Source organism: Anopheles marshallii, chromosome 2 (genome assembly GCF_943734725.1).
Source record: "Anopheles marshallii chromosome 2, idAnoMarsDA_429_01, whole genome shotgun sequence".
NCBI lineage: Eukaryota > Metazoa > Arthropoda > Insecta > Diptera > Culicidae > Anopheles > Anopheles marshallii.
In genome coordinates, this window is record NC_071326.1 from 44,793,907 (window position 1) to 44,810,482 (window position 16,576).

Sequence of the window (16,576 nt, forward strand, 5' to 3'; positions counted from 1 at the left end):
GATCTGATGAGCAGATCTTCGAGTGTGGAAATTGCAAAAATGAAAAATACACACACACACGTACACAATACACACACGTACAAAAGCACCTGTTAACCAGCCACAACTTGGCCAAAACTTCATAAAGTCTCCGGAAGCGAAAGCTCGTTCAGTGAAGACCTGTTGATGGGTAACGGGTGGTAACCACAACAAGCGTCTGTCACGAAGGTGCGCCTTGCTTGGCACGCTGACATCTTCAAAGCACCGATAACTCCAAAAGCGACAGGCGACCGCTATGTCCCGGGGTCATGTACTGCCTGGTGTGCGTCATTTCCTTTGATCCCTTTTTCGACGCAAAGTGGCACGACGTTCGGAGCGTGTCATTCGCACAAAACGCATCGAGCGCGAAACATTACCATCATAACAGCAAAAAGCACAAACGCGAGGTAGCTTTCGCCGGATCGTGGTGAAGTGAATGTTTAAAGTGTTCTCAATTACGCAACACCGAGCGGAGCTTGATGGTGTGTATTAAAGGTAGGAGTAGGGGACTTAAATCAGATATAATTTAAGGATTTAATAACAAAACTAAGGGATGATTTCGAGGGTAGATACGAGGACCGTGGTGGTGCATAAAGCATACAAAAATAAAGAGGGAAAGTTATCTGCGTCGGTGTGAAAGTTTGAACGGTCCATTGTTTTTAACATATACAGGTAAAGAATTGTTTAAAAGTAATTGTTAACATTACTGTTATGTAACTGATTTTACAGTTTTCAGCATTTGTTTTACAAGCGCAAACATAAAGAAGGATAATTTCTATTATTTTCTATTTTCTAAACATACATTACTATTATACTATATACTATTACTGAAGTATTTTCTAAACATACATTACTTTGGTAAATTTTAGGATTATGAATAGCGGCAATTGAGTGGAGATTGAGTGCAAATGGAAAGTCTACTAATCTTAAATTAGATACTTTATTAGATTATTTTATTTCTTACTTATTAGGTGCTACAGTGCCGTCTGGTTGGATCGTGTGGTGTCTTTTTAGTGTCTTGACATTGAACCTCACAACCCCCTTATGCCATTGAAAAATTCCTCATTAACCAAAAATCTGCACCTCTATATGTGTATACCATGCAATTTCTGTGCTAGTGGACGGCCTCAAAGAAACCTTGGAGTTTCTGGGGTCTGAATCGTTCGGTGTCTTTTTAATGACATTGCCAACCCACTGGAACCTAGCGAATGTAATTTACTGTAAACTAAGACTTTTTGTTTGATTTACTGGCTGATGTCTTTAACCTAAGCTAGCTAACATTTCGGATGACTTCAAATGTACGTTTACTTGCCTGTGCATCACCGCTGGGTAGGTTTGTATTTGGTAGCAAAACCACCATCATTTTAGATAATGGATCGTTGATCTTCGATGCACAATCCTCTGGTAAGCAGATGCTTCGTCGGTTGCAATGATGTCTAAGTCATCAGCGAAAGCCAAGGTCTGATTCGACTTCCCAAGGAATTTCCTCTAGTGGCTTATTGCTGACGGCCATCGCTAACGGTACGATGAAGAGTTAATTAATTGGATGCATATTAGATAAAGCTTTTCATTGTTATTAACAATACTGTACTTCATTTAGGATAGCTATTTCGTATAATTAGTTGGTATTGCTTGTTTACAAATCTGGCAGTAAATTTGCGCCTGAAGGGTATGCAATAAACTGATTAGTTCATGCCTTTCGCCATACGACGTGTGCCACTTATACAACTAGCACCTATACATCGGTCAGCAAATATAACTATAGACACATATAAACACCTCCCTGTTGCAGTACAGTACGCAAACAAGCTTTTCTGTAAGTCAGTTAGTGAGTTCGTTAGCCAGTTGACGAGTCACTTAAAGAGTTTCATTCCCGCCCGAGCAACGTTCGCACGAGCTGGTTCGGTCGTTCGTTGCCATGGCTGGTGTCTTTGCTGCTACATAAACAACCACATCATTGGCGTTGCCCAGGAGGCAATAATTCTCTGCCAATGCGATTATCTCGGGCCTGTCTTAATCTTTTCTTTTGCTTATTAAACTTCCTTCTCGGGCGCATCTTATTTTTTTTCTTTGAACCATATTTTTTATTTTACTTAGTTCCGAAACCAGAGCAAGGATGAAACCGTGCAGTGTGCTTTGATCCTTGGCTTGAACCTGGCGGCAGTATAAAAGCCGACCCTCCACGAAATGCCACTTGATGTCGATTTCCCGTTTTACGTTGTTTTATGCGAACCGTTGGATCTGCCGTCTAAGGCCAAACCAAGACAGTAGGCACAGCGCGTGGGCTGACAGGATTAGTGTTCCCGTTCGCCCGTGGAGACTTCCATTTGGGGTGTGTGTTTTTTTTTTCTTCTTCTGGTTACTTTGCGAGCAAGAAGCTGCATTAAGCGGGTGTTATTATTTTTATTGTATGAAAGCACTTGAAATCACGAGAACTGGCAATTTTGGAGTTATTTTTTTGTGTTGGTTTTCGTGACTCGGTCGGTGTAGTGTACATCGCTTTGTGTGAATATATTTCGTGCTTTGCACTCGGGAAGCGAGCGATCTGTCTCGGAGGCGGGCGGCATTCTTTTGGCGGGTCTGTTGCGAGACTTTTGTTTGGGTTCAAGCAGCGAAACAGTATCAAATGCAAATAAACGAAACGCGCTGCTTTGTGGTTTTATATTTAGTGGTACACATTTTCATTACCTATTCAGAGCGATTTACTTTTCTCCAGTAGCAAAATAAAAAGCAAGCAACCGGGACAGAAAGCTTCAACACTCGAGGGTCGCGGTCGAGGATGCTTGTGATTATGCGAAATAGTGCGCGAAGACAATCGCTATGGCAAGATGGTTAGCGTTCATTAAACGAATGCTTCGCTCCGAACAATCTACTGCTGCTTGGGTGGAGACTTGCACTCTAAAACCCCCCATTCGAATAGTCGCAACATAACAACGGTATTAGTGGCAGTGAATGCGATATATTTATCGGGCTTATTTGTGAGCGAGTGAAAGTAAAGTTGCAGCATGATACTTGATGTGATGCTTCAACGACACTCGACCGCGTTGCCGTGGTTCACGGTATGTAACGCTAAATAAATTTTCCAGATTGAAGCACCCTCGACCAATGTTTGCCGGTATTGCGTTTTCCCACCCGCTGAACAATCGGCGCACCAGCTCGAGTGAAAGAATGTTTATATCTTTTTTGCAATCGCTCCCTGCCCGCCACCGGGCTCGGGGATGACTGTCTGACGTAGCCGGAAAGCCACGCGATATCGGTGGATTGTGTGCTGATTAGCAGGGATTTTAAATAAAATTGCAAATCCGTGTTCATCACGGGGGAAACCATTTTGTGGCAAATTACTGCTAGCAAAGGTTGGAGTATCCACTTGAAACGGCACAAAAGCATCTGGTCAGTCGCGCGTGTATGTTGGGCTTACTTGAGTCGAATCACTGTTACCATCATCTTGTTATTTGATTGCAAATTTTTCCCTTTTGTTATTTCGTTCACTGTACCGCGATGCTTAATGATTCCGGGAAGGAGTTTTATTTTCTTGCGATGGAAAATTTACCACGCGTAAACTTAAGATTCGTTTGCGAATTCGTTCGGTGCATGGAAAACCAGGCAACAACAACAAAACACCACCCAAACAGCTTTGTCTCTGGGGTGTGGATGGAATGAAATAGCAAAAAAACAACCCCAAGATGCTGAGTAGCCAATAGTGCTTTTACCGGTATCGTCGTTACCAGGCAACACACGCACCCAGAGCTCGGCGGGGCCAAGTTTTCTGCGAAGCTTTTAGATTCACATCCGCCCACCGGGTGTGCGATCCGTCGGTGTTATGGCGGGAAGTTTTCCTGCGCAAACGAACGCAACCGAAACGGATCCATTTCCGAACATTCTTCACGCCGGCATTGTTCCGTGTGGCTGGCGGCTGGCGTGGCGTCAATGGGATGCTAAGATGCTGCGTCACAGCAACAATACGGCACGCGTTTTTTTTTTATGTGGAATGCTTTCGCTTTGTTATGCCTGAAGTGATGATATGTATTGTTTTATTTTTTGTTTCTCATCTTGCGAAGGTTTATTGGGCGAAATTGGGAAAAGTGCTGCACGAGAAAAATGTCTCGTTTTGTTGGACATAAAGGAAAGTTTCCAGGGCAAAAGAATTCCTGCACCGTTTGTTTTGATGTTAAAGTTTTTGGGTGGCGTTTGTTCGTCGGAAAGTTCGGTTTAGGGTGCGTTTGCATGATAAGATGATCATAGCACTCCATATGGATGTGTCACGCCCGTATAGGGAAGGTTTGCTTGCATTCGTTTCGTTGACAACCGTGTTTCGGTTCGGTTTAAATTTCCCGGAATCCCCGGAATGATCTAATCCATTCCACAAACCTACGGCCGGAGAAGATTTTTAGCCACCGCACGCTATACCGTCGCACCGCAAGCCCACGTTAGGTAATGCGAGCAGCGTTTGCTTACGGTTGCGGTTGCGGACACGAATGATGCCGCCGGTGTACGAAAGACGACCGGCGGATAATTTAAATGTCGTGTCTTAATTTAAATTGATACCGCACGCAGAAACCGCAACCACCGCCCAAATCGGCTTAACGGGGCGTCCCAGCGTCTCGGAACGGAACGGGGGATAAACCTCGGCCAGGAAGCGCGGTGCGTTCGGCCATCAAGCCAATCTAATTTCGTTTTGGTGCGGCATGGTGGTGCGGTTTTTGGTGGGGTGGGGCGAAGGAGACGCCCGGTACTCTTTAAGGTGGCCAACACACTCGAAGATTGAACACCGACAACGAGGGTGACCACGGTCACTAAGTAAACTTGGCGAAACGGTTTATCTCCCGCCGTTTTCCCTTTTGCGCCGCGCCGTGGATGTACTACCTACGTTTAAATTCGGATGGCCGTGCTTACATGTGCGGGTATTTCCAGGTTCCACGTGTACTTGTTATCCTTTGGCAGTGTTGTCCAACCAGCTCGCACCACCCGCCACCGGTCCTTGCCACTGTGTTGACTTAATGTGTGCTCCCGCTAGAAATGGGGATTTAGATGAGTTCCGTCCTGAGCACTCGGATATAACTTTCGCCACAGGATACATTTCATAATTGTGAAAGTTATTGAAATTTATTGAAGTTTGTCTTATTAACATAAATATGCCTGTGCCTTCGGTTCGGTTAGGAATTTTGGAAACCCCCGCCTCACACGCTAGGCAAGTAATGCTGTTCCACGGCAAAGACCGACGATTGTACCGGTCCGGTTCTGGAGTGTCTAGATGGGTAAATCTAATTTAAACTCCGGCGCAACGGGGTAGAATATGATCGTTCAAATATGCTACCCTGTAGGTGGCGCCAAGCAAAAGCCTGACCAGATACGGCTGATCCCTGTGGGACTTTGTGGGTCCGTGCGAAGGGTGGAAATGGACTCGCCTTACAGATGGCCGTTTCGGGGCGTTTGCGGAATATGGTAATTAGTCATTGTTGGATGGTGTTGAACCGAGACAAACTGCCCGTTTCCATCCTCTCTAACGGCCATCAAGCCAGAATTGGAAAATGGATATTTAGGACGGTGAGCTGAGTTTTTGCAACAGAAAAAGAGCAAAAAAAAGGGAAATACAGCAAAGCAGTACGGTTCCGGGGAGATAAAATTTTCCGATAGAATTATCACACGGTACACGGAATGTTTTATGGTGGAATTGATTGAGTGTTTCTTTTATCCTTTATTAAAATCATGACGGCGATCCAGTTTCCCCACTGACAGGCACCTGCAATACACCTGCTAGAGCTTTGAAAGCATTTCATCAGAATCAATTTTAATGGATATTTCCTGCCATGCTTTGGAGCGCGATGGAGCTCAATGGAACTTTTCCTTGCAAACCATTCCGCTGAAATCGGCTTAAAAAGTTAAAAGCATTCAAAAACAATCGGTTGCCTGTCGGAGAACCGTACTTATTGCCGGATACCTTTGCTAGCAATCATTTCCCTTGCGTTACGTGAAGCTTTTTTATGCTTCGAAGCCTCATTGGAAGTATGCAAAACGAAGCCTCCCTGGGACGCAGGGTACATTAAATTTCTCCGCACGTGTTGGTTGAGAGTGCCGGGTATCTTCGGTAGACAGTCTCGGTAGTTATTGTTGTTATTTTCGGCTTTATTGATCGTTTGGATCATTAAGGAGCATATTCTTGCCAATGGCAAGAGTATTGTCTGCAGTGTCGAGTTGAGTTGAGGTGATCGGTAGTGTGGCTATTTTTTGTTCTGAAATCTTCAACACCAAGCACACTCTATCATTCTTTGGAGTGCTGTCAAAGAATGGCCATAACTCTGAGGTAATAATAATACTAACAATAATACGCTCCTTTCTGAGTCGTCTTTAACTCGTCCGTAAATAGACGCCGAAGAGTTTTGTGCACTTTTCGCCCAGGATACTTCGTTCGGTCGAGATGTTTTGGGGGTTGTTTAGCACACCCCGGCACAGTGTTTGGCGGATGTGGCACTGGCACTCGGTGAAAGTTTTGATAATCACTTCCTTCAATGAAAGCGATGATGAATTGTGGCACCATTGCGCTAGCCGGTATTTTGTGGTGAAGTAAAAGGTTCCGGTTCAACAGCTAAGCGTTTAGTCGTTGCAGTGACTTTGGTCTGAAGTTGACGAGTCCTTTAGTGAGTCGCCTTTACAAAGGTGTGTTTTCACCGTTTTTCGTTGTTGTTATGAAAGTTTACGACAATGTAATGGATTTTTTTTCGAGAGGAACGGCCCGGCCGTAATGAAATGGATATAATTGAGTAAAAAAAAGTCATATAAATCCGTCATAAATTTTGTAAATCTTTCTCATTGCGATTTCATTTATGACTCCTCAGTAATTGAAATGAAACATTTAAGCTGAATGTATCCTTATGATGGAAGTATCTGGGAGTTTAATTAATAAAGTTTGCAGTGGCATAATGAGTTTTAGGAGCGCTGCACAGATGTTAAACATGTTGAAATTTTTCTTTGTAAATTTTGATCTGAAAGTATGACAATTTTATAGTTTTTTAAGTTGATCGTTATGATTATATTTTTTGTTGAATTGCGTTTTGAGTGATAAAATAAATTGCTCCACTTAAACCACTATATCTCATAATCTAATTAACTGACCACTGTCAAAATTATACATAAATAATTAATGTTTTAGAAGAACCAAATGGCTTAACACGGTTTTCAGGGTAGCGAAGGAATATAATCTTTAGCTGCAGACAATTGTCCTACCGATTCATATCCCACCATCGTTATTCTTTTCGACCGTTCTTTATTGTAGCACTGTTTTTATCGATCTCTGTGTAAATTGCAAAACACAGTTGCCCATATTGTAATGGTTAGTACCGAATTGCTGTTAATCTTACGTGGTCCTGGTTTTCAGTTACTTAAGGATGATTTTGACGAATCGTTGCTAGGTATCAAAATTATATTAAATAAAACTCTTTACAGGGGAACGCCCAACGCCAGACAGTCAAGATATTGTTAAATATGAGCATAGACGTGTTTATTATTTTCACATTGTTTATTGTTGGTTTAATGTTGCAAAAAAAACTGTAGTTTTCATTAGCATTGTAGCACATTTTGTTTTGTACTATTGGGCCTTTCATTACTTACAAAAACGATGTTGCAGTGAACTTGCCGAGTCTCCCCTAAAAACGTAATTTCCGAGAAGCCCTCTGTACTTAACCAATTCGACCCGATCCGACCTTTTCGTGCAAGAACACTACTTCGCGTAGGGTAATGTCGTACTTGTGTAGGTTCCTCTAATGCGTTGCTCGATATGTTTCGGGCATTCAGTCTACCTTCTAATGTATAACTTATTTGTTATGCGTGTAGAAAAATATTATGCTGAAATTGTAAAACTGTACAGCGTGAATCTTCTGGCACGTGTGCTGTACATGTGAACCGTTAACGAACAATTTTATTGGATACCTTTTATCCAATTACGTTATGGATTTTACTACAGTTGTCAAACACTATTACACTTTACTTTATTAATATTTTAGTAATGCATTCATTATAATTCAAACTAAATCTATTTATTCTTTAATTGTATCACCTAGTATATGTCATCTTCGAATGGTTTGATTATTTGTCATGAAATTTTGAAATCTATTTTCGAAGAAGTTCGATCGTTACCAACTAGATGTTATTTTCTAAGAAATACATCAGATATGACGATGTACATACACGATGGCACATCTGTGATCTGTAAGCCTTTCAGGTGCAAGCGTAACCTTTCTTTGCCTCCTTATCGTCGTGCTCCATTTTCAGGGTTCATCTTCCCCCGTTTGGATGGACGTATGAAAAGGATATGCTCGGAGCATCCTTACAATTGCCCAAATATGGCAAGGGTTGATACGGTACAACGATGTGGGTTGGTAATCGAAAATTTGTTTGTCTGACAGACAGGCGCACACGTTTTTGGGTTGGAGAAATGTTACGCCTTTATGTGACGATCGTTGATAAACAGTCCTGCAGCGTGTGTCCAAATTTAAGTAACCAAGGTGTCGAAAATGCTTGTGAAAAGTTTCCTTCACTTGCGCTGGCGAAGTGCGCTGTTCGCCAGTACGTCCAGCACAAACCAACACGTGCCGTATGGTTTTCGGTGCCGGTACCTTTTCTCGTTGCTCGGTAGGTGGTCGATGTTATGACGTTTCACTTTCATGGTTCGGTTTTAAGGCAAATATGTTTTTCCATAAATTGTTATGAGAGATAACAAAGCGGTGACGTGAACCGAGGGAACGGGCCACCAAAAAGCATCGGGTATTTCTGCCTTCTCTGAGCACTGAGCTTGCTGCACGAGTTTGATTAAGTTTTACCGAAATTATTATTATACTGGTGCGTGCGTGTCTTCCTAGTAGTACCCAGTACCGGGTCAGGTATTAAATGTTTGGAGAGTGTGATGCGATTCCGATGCCCGTGCCCTAGGGGTTGGTCTAATAAAATGGTTCGCTCCATGATCGTCGCTGTGCGATGTGGCGCTGGACCCGGTTGTTAGAGTCCTGGGGATAGCTTTTGATGAGGTTTTCTCTCAAACATGACCGGTCCTTCGACAAGGTAAGTGAGTTGGGTTTCGGTACCGCTTCGTCACTCTGGCCAGTGATTCGGCCGACTGTTCTGGCAACTTTTGGTTGATGCACACAGCATAAGAATGCCAACGTTGCCACGAGAAGGGCACTTCCAGGACGGCCCGGCGAGAGGCTGTTAGTGTGTCGTGCGTGTGTTGTCGTAGAAAATCTTTGATAATATACAAATATTTGCCGGGAAACTTTGGCTGTCTCGAGAAAATATTTGTGCTATTCTTGCGGTGGTCATTCGTGCAGCCGGTGGGACAGTTCAGCGTACGTCGTTGTTGGGTTGGGCGGGAGCGTCTGAAATGGACGTGCGGGTTGATTTACGCAGATGTTTGGTGTGTGGTAGATCCTCCAAACAACACACGTTTCGGTTGCCCACCGATGGAACTTATGTGTCCGCGTGGGCTTCTTGTTTTCACGTCTAGAGAACGTTTATGAGAATGTGGACGTGGGGAATTGAAAGCAAAAGTCGCTTACCTTCGGGGTGTAAATTTTTGAAATGGCTGCAAGGTGCGTAGTGGCCGTGCTCATCCAATGGGCTTGCGATCGCTGGAGGGAATGAAGTTTTGAAACGGTTTCTGTACGGTGCCACGGGAATGTTTTCTTTTAATCTTCCCACAACGGTAAATACAGATGGATGGCTGGATTTTAGTTTTTTTGTGTTGTTTTGTGGCCATATCAGTGAGTTGATTCGATTCAAAGCTGTTCCAAAGTGTGTGGCAAAAGAGTTAAAACTCACCAAAAAGTGTGTTTTTTTGGTGATTTAAATTATGTCTTTCGTGAACACTGACGTAATGAACATGTAAATTAAAAGAAATTGTAGTTTTGTTAAAAAAACAATTCACTGAAATTTAATTTTAAACATGTTGTTCATTGCATAAATTATAGTCTTTGTCAATCAAGGTTTTTTCTCATTTCTTCACTATCATTGTCTGCTGATGTAAAATACATAATATGGACAACAATATTTAAAAGGTACCCACTATTCCTTTAGACACTGATGAATAACAAATTTTAAATTTCTCATTAGGAAAAGGGATAAAGAGCTATCGTTAAGGAACAGAAGACTTATCATTATTTTACGGTGTTTATTATTCCATAATGCCTGTAACATACGTGGTTTTTGTGCATTTATTAAACAACACGACTGTTTCTTTCGAGTGTGTTACCGAACCAAAAACCGGATCCATCCAAGATTGTTATGGGCATCGTTCAACAAAGAATCGAATGTTCATTCAACCGTTGTAGCTGCGGTTTGAAGGGTTCGTTTGGTCGGTTACGCAAGGCAACCGTACATGAGCCACGTTTTAATATCTTATCCTTTATTCCTGCTCAGCGGTCCAGTAAAAACCACATCAAACAACCATCCAAATCTCGGCTGTGTGGAGTACATGGATAAGAAAGTTAACAAAATCGGGTCTAATAATTTAATCCAAAAGATGTTCACACACGCAGTACGCCGTAGGAGCGCTGGATCTGGCAGGGCTATGAGGAAAAGCGAAAGTTTACGTAGAAAATTGGCACTTGCGGCTCGTTGACATGGTGAATAGTATACGGGACCGCAAGACACTGTTCCACCTCTATCGCTTATCCGTGCAAATTCTTCCGAATTGTCCCATCCTTGCAGGGTTTTCTGCTACAGTTGCGGGTTTGGTGTGAAGTTGAAGCGAAGAAAGGAAGATGTGGAAAGGCACGTTGCCGCATTTCCGCAATCTTGCTTCTTCCCATCCCGCCACTAGTCAATGGTCAGTTTCGCTTTTGTGTAATTAATTACAGCTTTTTTCCATTAGCTACCGAAGCGAATGCCCCCGGTCCCGATGGGAAACTTATTTATTGCGGAATTAATTAAAAACAAACTTTTTGTTTAGTCCCGGGCTCATAAAATTGACGTCAGTGAAGTAGGATCTTCCTATTGCTTCTAGCAAGGATGATGGAAGGTGATCGAATTATAGCAATGATCTTTCTTGATTGGTGTAAGGTTACAGCTGTGAGGCTTCCGGTTAAGATAGATGCTAATGAAAGTCAATTCTCTATAAAAAAGTAGAAAAAAACTAGATCTAGAAACTAGATAATAAGGAAGAAAGACAGAGAGAAAAAGACTGCCAAGATGAATGATGAAAGTTACATGAAAAATGTCTGAAAAAATATAATAAACAATTCATGAATTAAATGATGAACAAATTTTGTATTAAAATAATGTCGCTAAGGGACACCTAAAGCTCAGAATAATTAAAAAGTTTGAATAAAAACTTTAACGCAAAACTAATCCTAACAGGAGAATTAAGAGACAATTACGTAATGTTGTTGTTGAATGTTGAATGAACAATCTAAGGTACACTGGTTCTATTGTTTCCTTGTACATTAAAACTATTTGTTTGCATCTGTTTCTCTCTGCTGCCGGGTTTGCTTACCATCGGTCGCTTTCATTAGCGCTCTAGATGGTAGGTTTTGTTAATCCCGCTGTAAATGATTTTGTAATGCAACGATTTTTGTTTGGAATAGCCTGGAAACGGGATAAGTATCATCCTCAGTTACAGCACCGGATGCAAACGATACGACCCTTTCGGTTGCAGCTGACTGCAGCGGTAATGAAAAAGTTGCTCGCTTTAGTGTTTCGGAGCTCAGTTGCCTGTTGGGTTAATTAATCAGGACCCTGCGGTAGGTAGAGGAGATGTGATGGGTTGTGTTTTCTGTCGTTATCTTCTTACGGCTTCTGCCCTTCGGTTGTGTTTTGTGCAGGAAAGAAATGCCATCAACCGGTGTACGATATGGAGGGTGCGGTGTGTGAAGATGTCGGGTTGAGTTTGTCGAGCGCAATGCAACGGATGCTGGTTTCCGCTCATCATCATCGCGCTGCGATCGGGATAATTAAAATATTTCAGTTGTTACGCTAGAAACAGCAGTGCAGAAATAAACGAACCGCTCGCTACACTCGTTGCGGCTTAGGTCGGTAGGATTTTAAATAAATTAGATAAAAAGTGGGTGGTTTCTTTTATGCGCACCTGGCAATTATTCTAAAAGCGTCTTAATCGTTAAGGTGGCAGCAACTACATGCTAGACGTGTAGCCTAATGATAAACATAACGGCTGCACTATCAATTAATGTAATGAGCACTTTGCATAATGTCACACACTGGGTTACCGAGCTGCGGACATTAATGAAGTACGTGCCGAGTGGCGTTTACAGTGTGTACGGGATCGTTTTTCCGCTTTATCGACATGAACCAGGCAGGAAGGAAGGATGGCTCCAATTCCAATTATGACTTCCAAAATCTTTAGGCTGCACGAGAATGCTAGCAAACCACTGGGAAGCGTAACGGCCGGAAGACTTACCGCTTTTACCGAAAGCACCGCAACGGGACCATTTAGAACAAACGGGGTACGACGTGAGGATGTGTGTTACGCGTGGAAAGCTACTGAAGTTGCACCGAATGCTACCAGCGGTGCTTTTAATTCGTATAATTATTTTAATTTCAATTTCACTCACTGAACCGACCGTTTGCCGGTTGGTGGCAGGCCGGGAACCGATGATTGCTTACCTGAAGTGCAATAAAACTGGCGTTCTGTTTTGTATTGCTGCTACTGCTGCTACTACCAGTCGGTAGCAGCAAAGTCCCAGACCGACGTTTTAGCTCATCATAATTTATAATTATTGCTGTGAGAAGTGCGGTATGGTAGGGCGAAAGGCTGAAATAGCTAGCAGTACTGTCTCTCGATTCAATGCTTTATCAAATTGGACGGTATGATACTGCAGCAGCAAGTCAATCTGAAACAGCAGTGTGGCGAGCAGATGTTTTCGGGTATTTATGGAAAGTCTGGGAAAGATCGCCGATAAAAGTCACAGCGCTAATTAAGCACATCTTTTCCGGTAGCCAAACGTCACCCCTGAGGGTGATTGAACGGCCGGATGTGGAAAGCAAATGGTGGAGTTCAGCACAGTGCAAACAGTTCCATGCTTTGGCACTAACCAAATTTCCACTGTTGCTGTTTTATCTCTCACACGCATTGTTTCTGGGTGGAATAAGAAAAAGCAGAAACTGATGATTTTAATTCTTTAAAGATATTTTTTTCCCCCAAATCGTTTGCTTATCTTGAGCGTTCATGTTGTGGGATTTGTTTTTGTTTTGGCTCGATACCTCGGCTAGCATGAAATGCCGTGTTGCTTCTTTACGCGGGGGTTTACATAAAGTTCTGACAGTTTGCAATTTGACCCCGAAGTCTAATTAGGATGAGCAACCGACAGTGAAGATAAAAATCAACTCGAAGTATGAGACGAACAATGCGCAAACAGTGAGGAGAGAGAGAGAAAAAAAATCGTACCGTCCGGATGGAGCGGAACGCACAGGGGCAATGGACGTAGGAAGGCGAAGAAAAAGAACCTGAGCGGGTCGAACAAATCGCAGTAATTAACATTCAGGCGAGCAATCGAGAGGGAATGGTAAATTAGATAAACTGGCCACCGGTGGCAGTGAATTTTTATGGGCAAACAGCAAGCGTTGTTTGCCGCTCGACCGGCTATCTTGTAAATTCGATAAGTGTGCGTGTGTGTGTGTGTGCGATACCGGGCGTCTCCATTAGTCGCTCGCTTGAATGACCGGGCGCCTCCATCGACGGTCGCATCAGCAAGGTGACGCAATCGGGTGAACAAAGGGAAATCGTTCAGCTGTCAGTTTTCAGCTCGAGGGGCCTGTGGGATAATAAGAAGCGAGCGATTTACGACATGACAACTTTACAGATAAGCGCCCAGTAAAGGTAAGACGAACGATAATTCGAATTGTTTCACCTGCTTGCGGAAGCAGAGCACGAGCGAAAAAAGAATGCAAGAAAACATTTTGCTTGCAATAGTCATTTAAAATTGGCTCGCAGCAGTACAGTCTTATCGAAATTTGTTGGGAATGGCTGGCGGAGACACGGCAGGGTAATGGAAAGCATTAGGAAACAAAAGATTCGTCCTTCTAGCAGGATGATTTAAGCCGAAAGCTTTGCCCGAAGCGAGGCCAAGGTGTATTTATGAATTTAATTATCGGCCCCGATGGACTAGCAATGATGTTGGCAGCATCTTACGCACCGTCCCAACGCTTTCGAGGATATCCAGCTTCGCATTTTGCTGCCCTGTGACTTTTCTTGTGCTCAGGGGAGAACGAGAGGGCGTTGACTAATGAGTGTTAAATTTACAGTCCATTTTATCGAACCCATCCAGGGACGGCTCGGGATATAATTTGTGTCGTTTTTCGTTCATTGTAAGGATTTTTTCTTTCTAAATACAAATCTACTATTCAAAAAAGCTCCCAGACAGTTTGAAATGTGCTGTAGGCGGGACGTGTTGGTGTGATTGAATTAAATTGTGTCGAATAGAGTATTTAATGTGTTTATCGGGCGAAAGCTGAATTATGATCGTGATAAGTACGGTAGAAATCACAATACGACAAAAAAAAACGCGGGTGAGATAAGATTACAAATAGATCGTTCAACCAGTGTGGCTGTGTCGTTCGACAAGTGCTATTTTCTTCGCCTTTTCCTTGGAGAATTATGGCACGAAAGTCGCACGAATGAACAGCTAAATAACACAAATATAAAAACATGTGCTCTCTTGGGGATGTGTCTGGAAGGTCTTTGTCCTTTCGTTTGTCCTATTTTTGAGGACCAAATTGTAAAAATGTTTCTACCCGTCGCTTTTTAGACCACTCTAATGCTTACGGCGAGCCTGTCCTTTATCATCGCTTCCGTGTTTGGCAGGTGGAGATCTCAAATCATATTTCCATCATAATCGAATTAATTACCGTTGTGCCAAATGGGAAATGCGAGATTTCCGCTTTCCGCGCAATTCCTATGGGAAAGCGTTGAAAAACGGAGCGAAATGTGCGAGATTTGAAACAGCGAACGGGAATCGAAATTTTATGCAATTAATTTAATGTGTAAAGGACATTGGAGGTGTTTTTTTTTTGTTTTCGCCCCATGTTATCCCCGTGTCCACCGGGTTGCTTAAGAGCAAAGAAGTGCTTCGCTTAATTCGATTACAAGCCGTCGATAGTGGACTGAAGCCGAGCGGCACACTACGGTCAACGGTCCGCATCTCGGGAAAAGTGTGATTTTACATTATGTTATCCCGCGCAAAGCTCTCTCCGTTCACCTTATGTATGTGTGACATATGTATGTGACGAAAGTGCTCGCATGAATGTGAACTACGTTAACACAATGTTCAGATTACCAGCTACCGCTAAATACACCGGTTTGGGAGCGCACAGACGGTCGCCCGTCCTGTGAAATCCGACCACCTGTCGGTGGAAACTCGCCAGGGTTCCGCGCGTGCACAAGCTGGAAAATGGCGTGCGAACCGTCCGTTAAAACGCTTAAGGTATTAAGGAATTAATTATCTCTCTCGCCCGAGCTTTCGTTCGGCTATCACGTTACGAGTGTGATTGCATGATTGCGAAAGAATCCTTTTCGATCTACATCGACCGAGTACCTCACCGTACCGGTCTAGCCGGGTAAGGGCTGGTTGGTCCGTAGCAGAACGAACGTGAAACTGGGCATGGGAATCAATTTTAACAAATACTCACTGCCAGCGAACGGTGGCTACGATCGATTTCGGTAGCGAAATGGCACGTGTTGCAGTGGGACAGGATAATCAGCAGAATTCGGTGTGGATATCCGGCGAGTTCCCTTTGACATATCGGCTTGCTGGGTACACAAACGGTATTCAATCACGATCGGTTCAACTTTGAAACGATGACGGTGAGCACGCAATGTGTACCGTTCGGTAGGAGTTTATGGCGAAAATTTCCAATCAAACTGTTTATTCGGAAAGATTGTATTGAATTGACAGTGCAAAGCGAGAGCACCTGTAGGCCATTGAAAGAATGGTACGAATTTATTGCCATCTGTTTACAGCGTGAGAAGACACCCAGACCAGCGGGATGCAGATGATTGCTGTTTGAAGTACTGACAATTGCGTGTCATTGGGGAATTTATTATTTTTGACATGGCAAAGTACGATGTTGGGCCAGTTAAATGTACACATAAATTCAAAGTGCTTGCTGTACTATTCACCTTGGCCAATTTATTGCTTATAAATCCAGCGTTAAGCTAGACGCTTGGTCAATTGAAAATGTCTGAAAGCTTTATTGAATTCGGTTCCGAGTTTTTTTCTTTACGGTATGACGCCCGCTGACGAAATCACTGCACTATGGCATTCCAAACTACTACGGGGTATTAAATTTATTCTCCATCCGTCAGGATAAGTTCACCAACCGACGGGGAGGAAAGTTTGCTAATCTATCGTTCGGAAAAGGGCGCACAGGGATGGTGCTGAGCACGGGCAAGATCCTAACGCTAACGGTATTCAATTACATCGGAATGTAATTAAAAGTTGTGCTCGTTCACGGTGTATATTCCTTTGAAGGTGTGTGTGTGTGTGTGAAAGACTCGCGAGTTGTGCGAATCGTCAGTAGGCGTCTGTCAGCGACACTTTCATTGATCGGAACGTACCAG

At 43.1% G+C, this 16,576-nt stretch overlaps 1 protein-coding gene across 1 annotated transcript in view; it reads left to right on the forward strand.

Annotated features, from left to right (window-relative positions):
• Nucleotides 1-16,576, forward strand: part of LOC128719293 (protein obstructor-E-like) — a 37,845-nt gene that overhangs the window by 17,698 nt on the left and 3,571 nt on the right. The window lies entirely within an intron of this gene.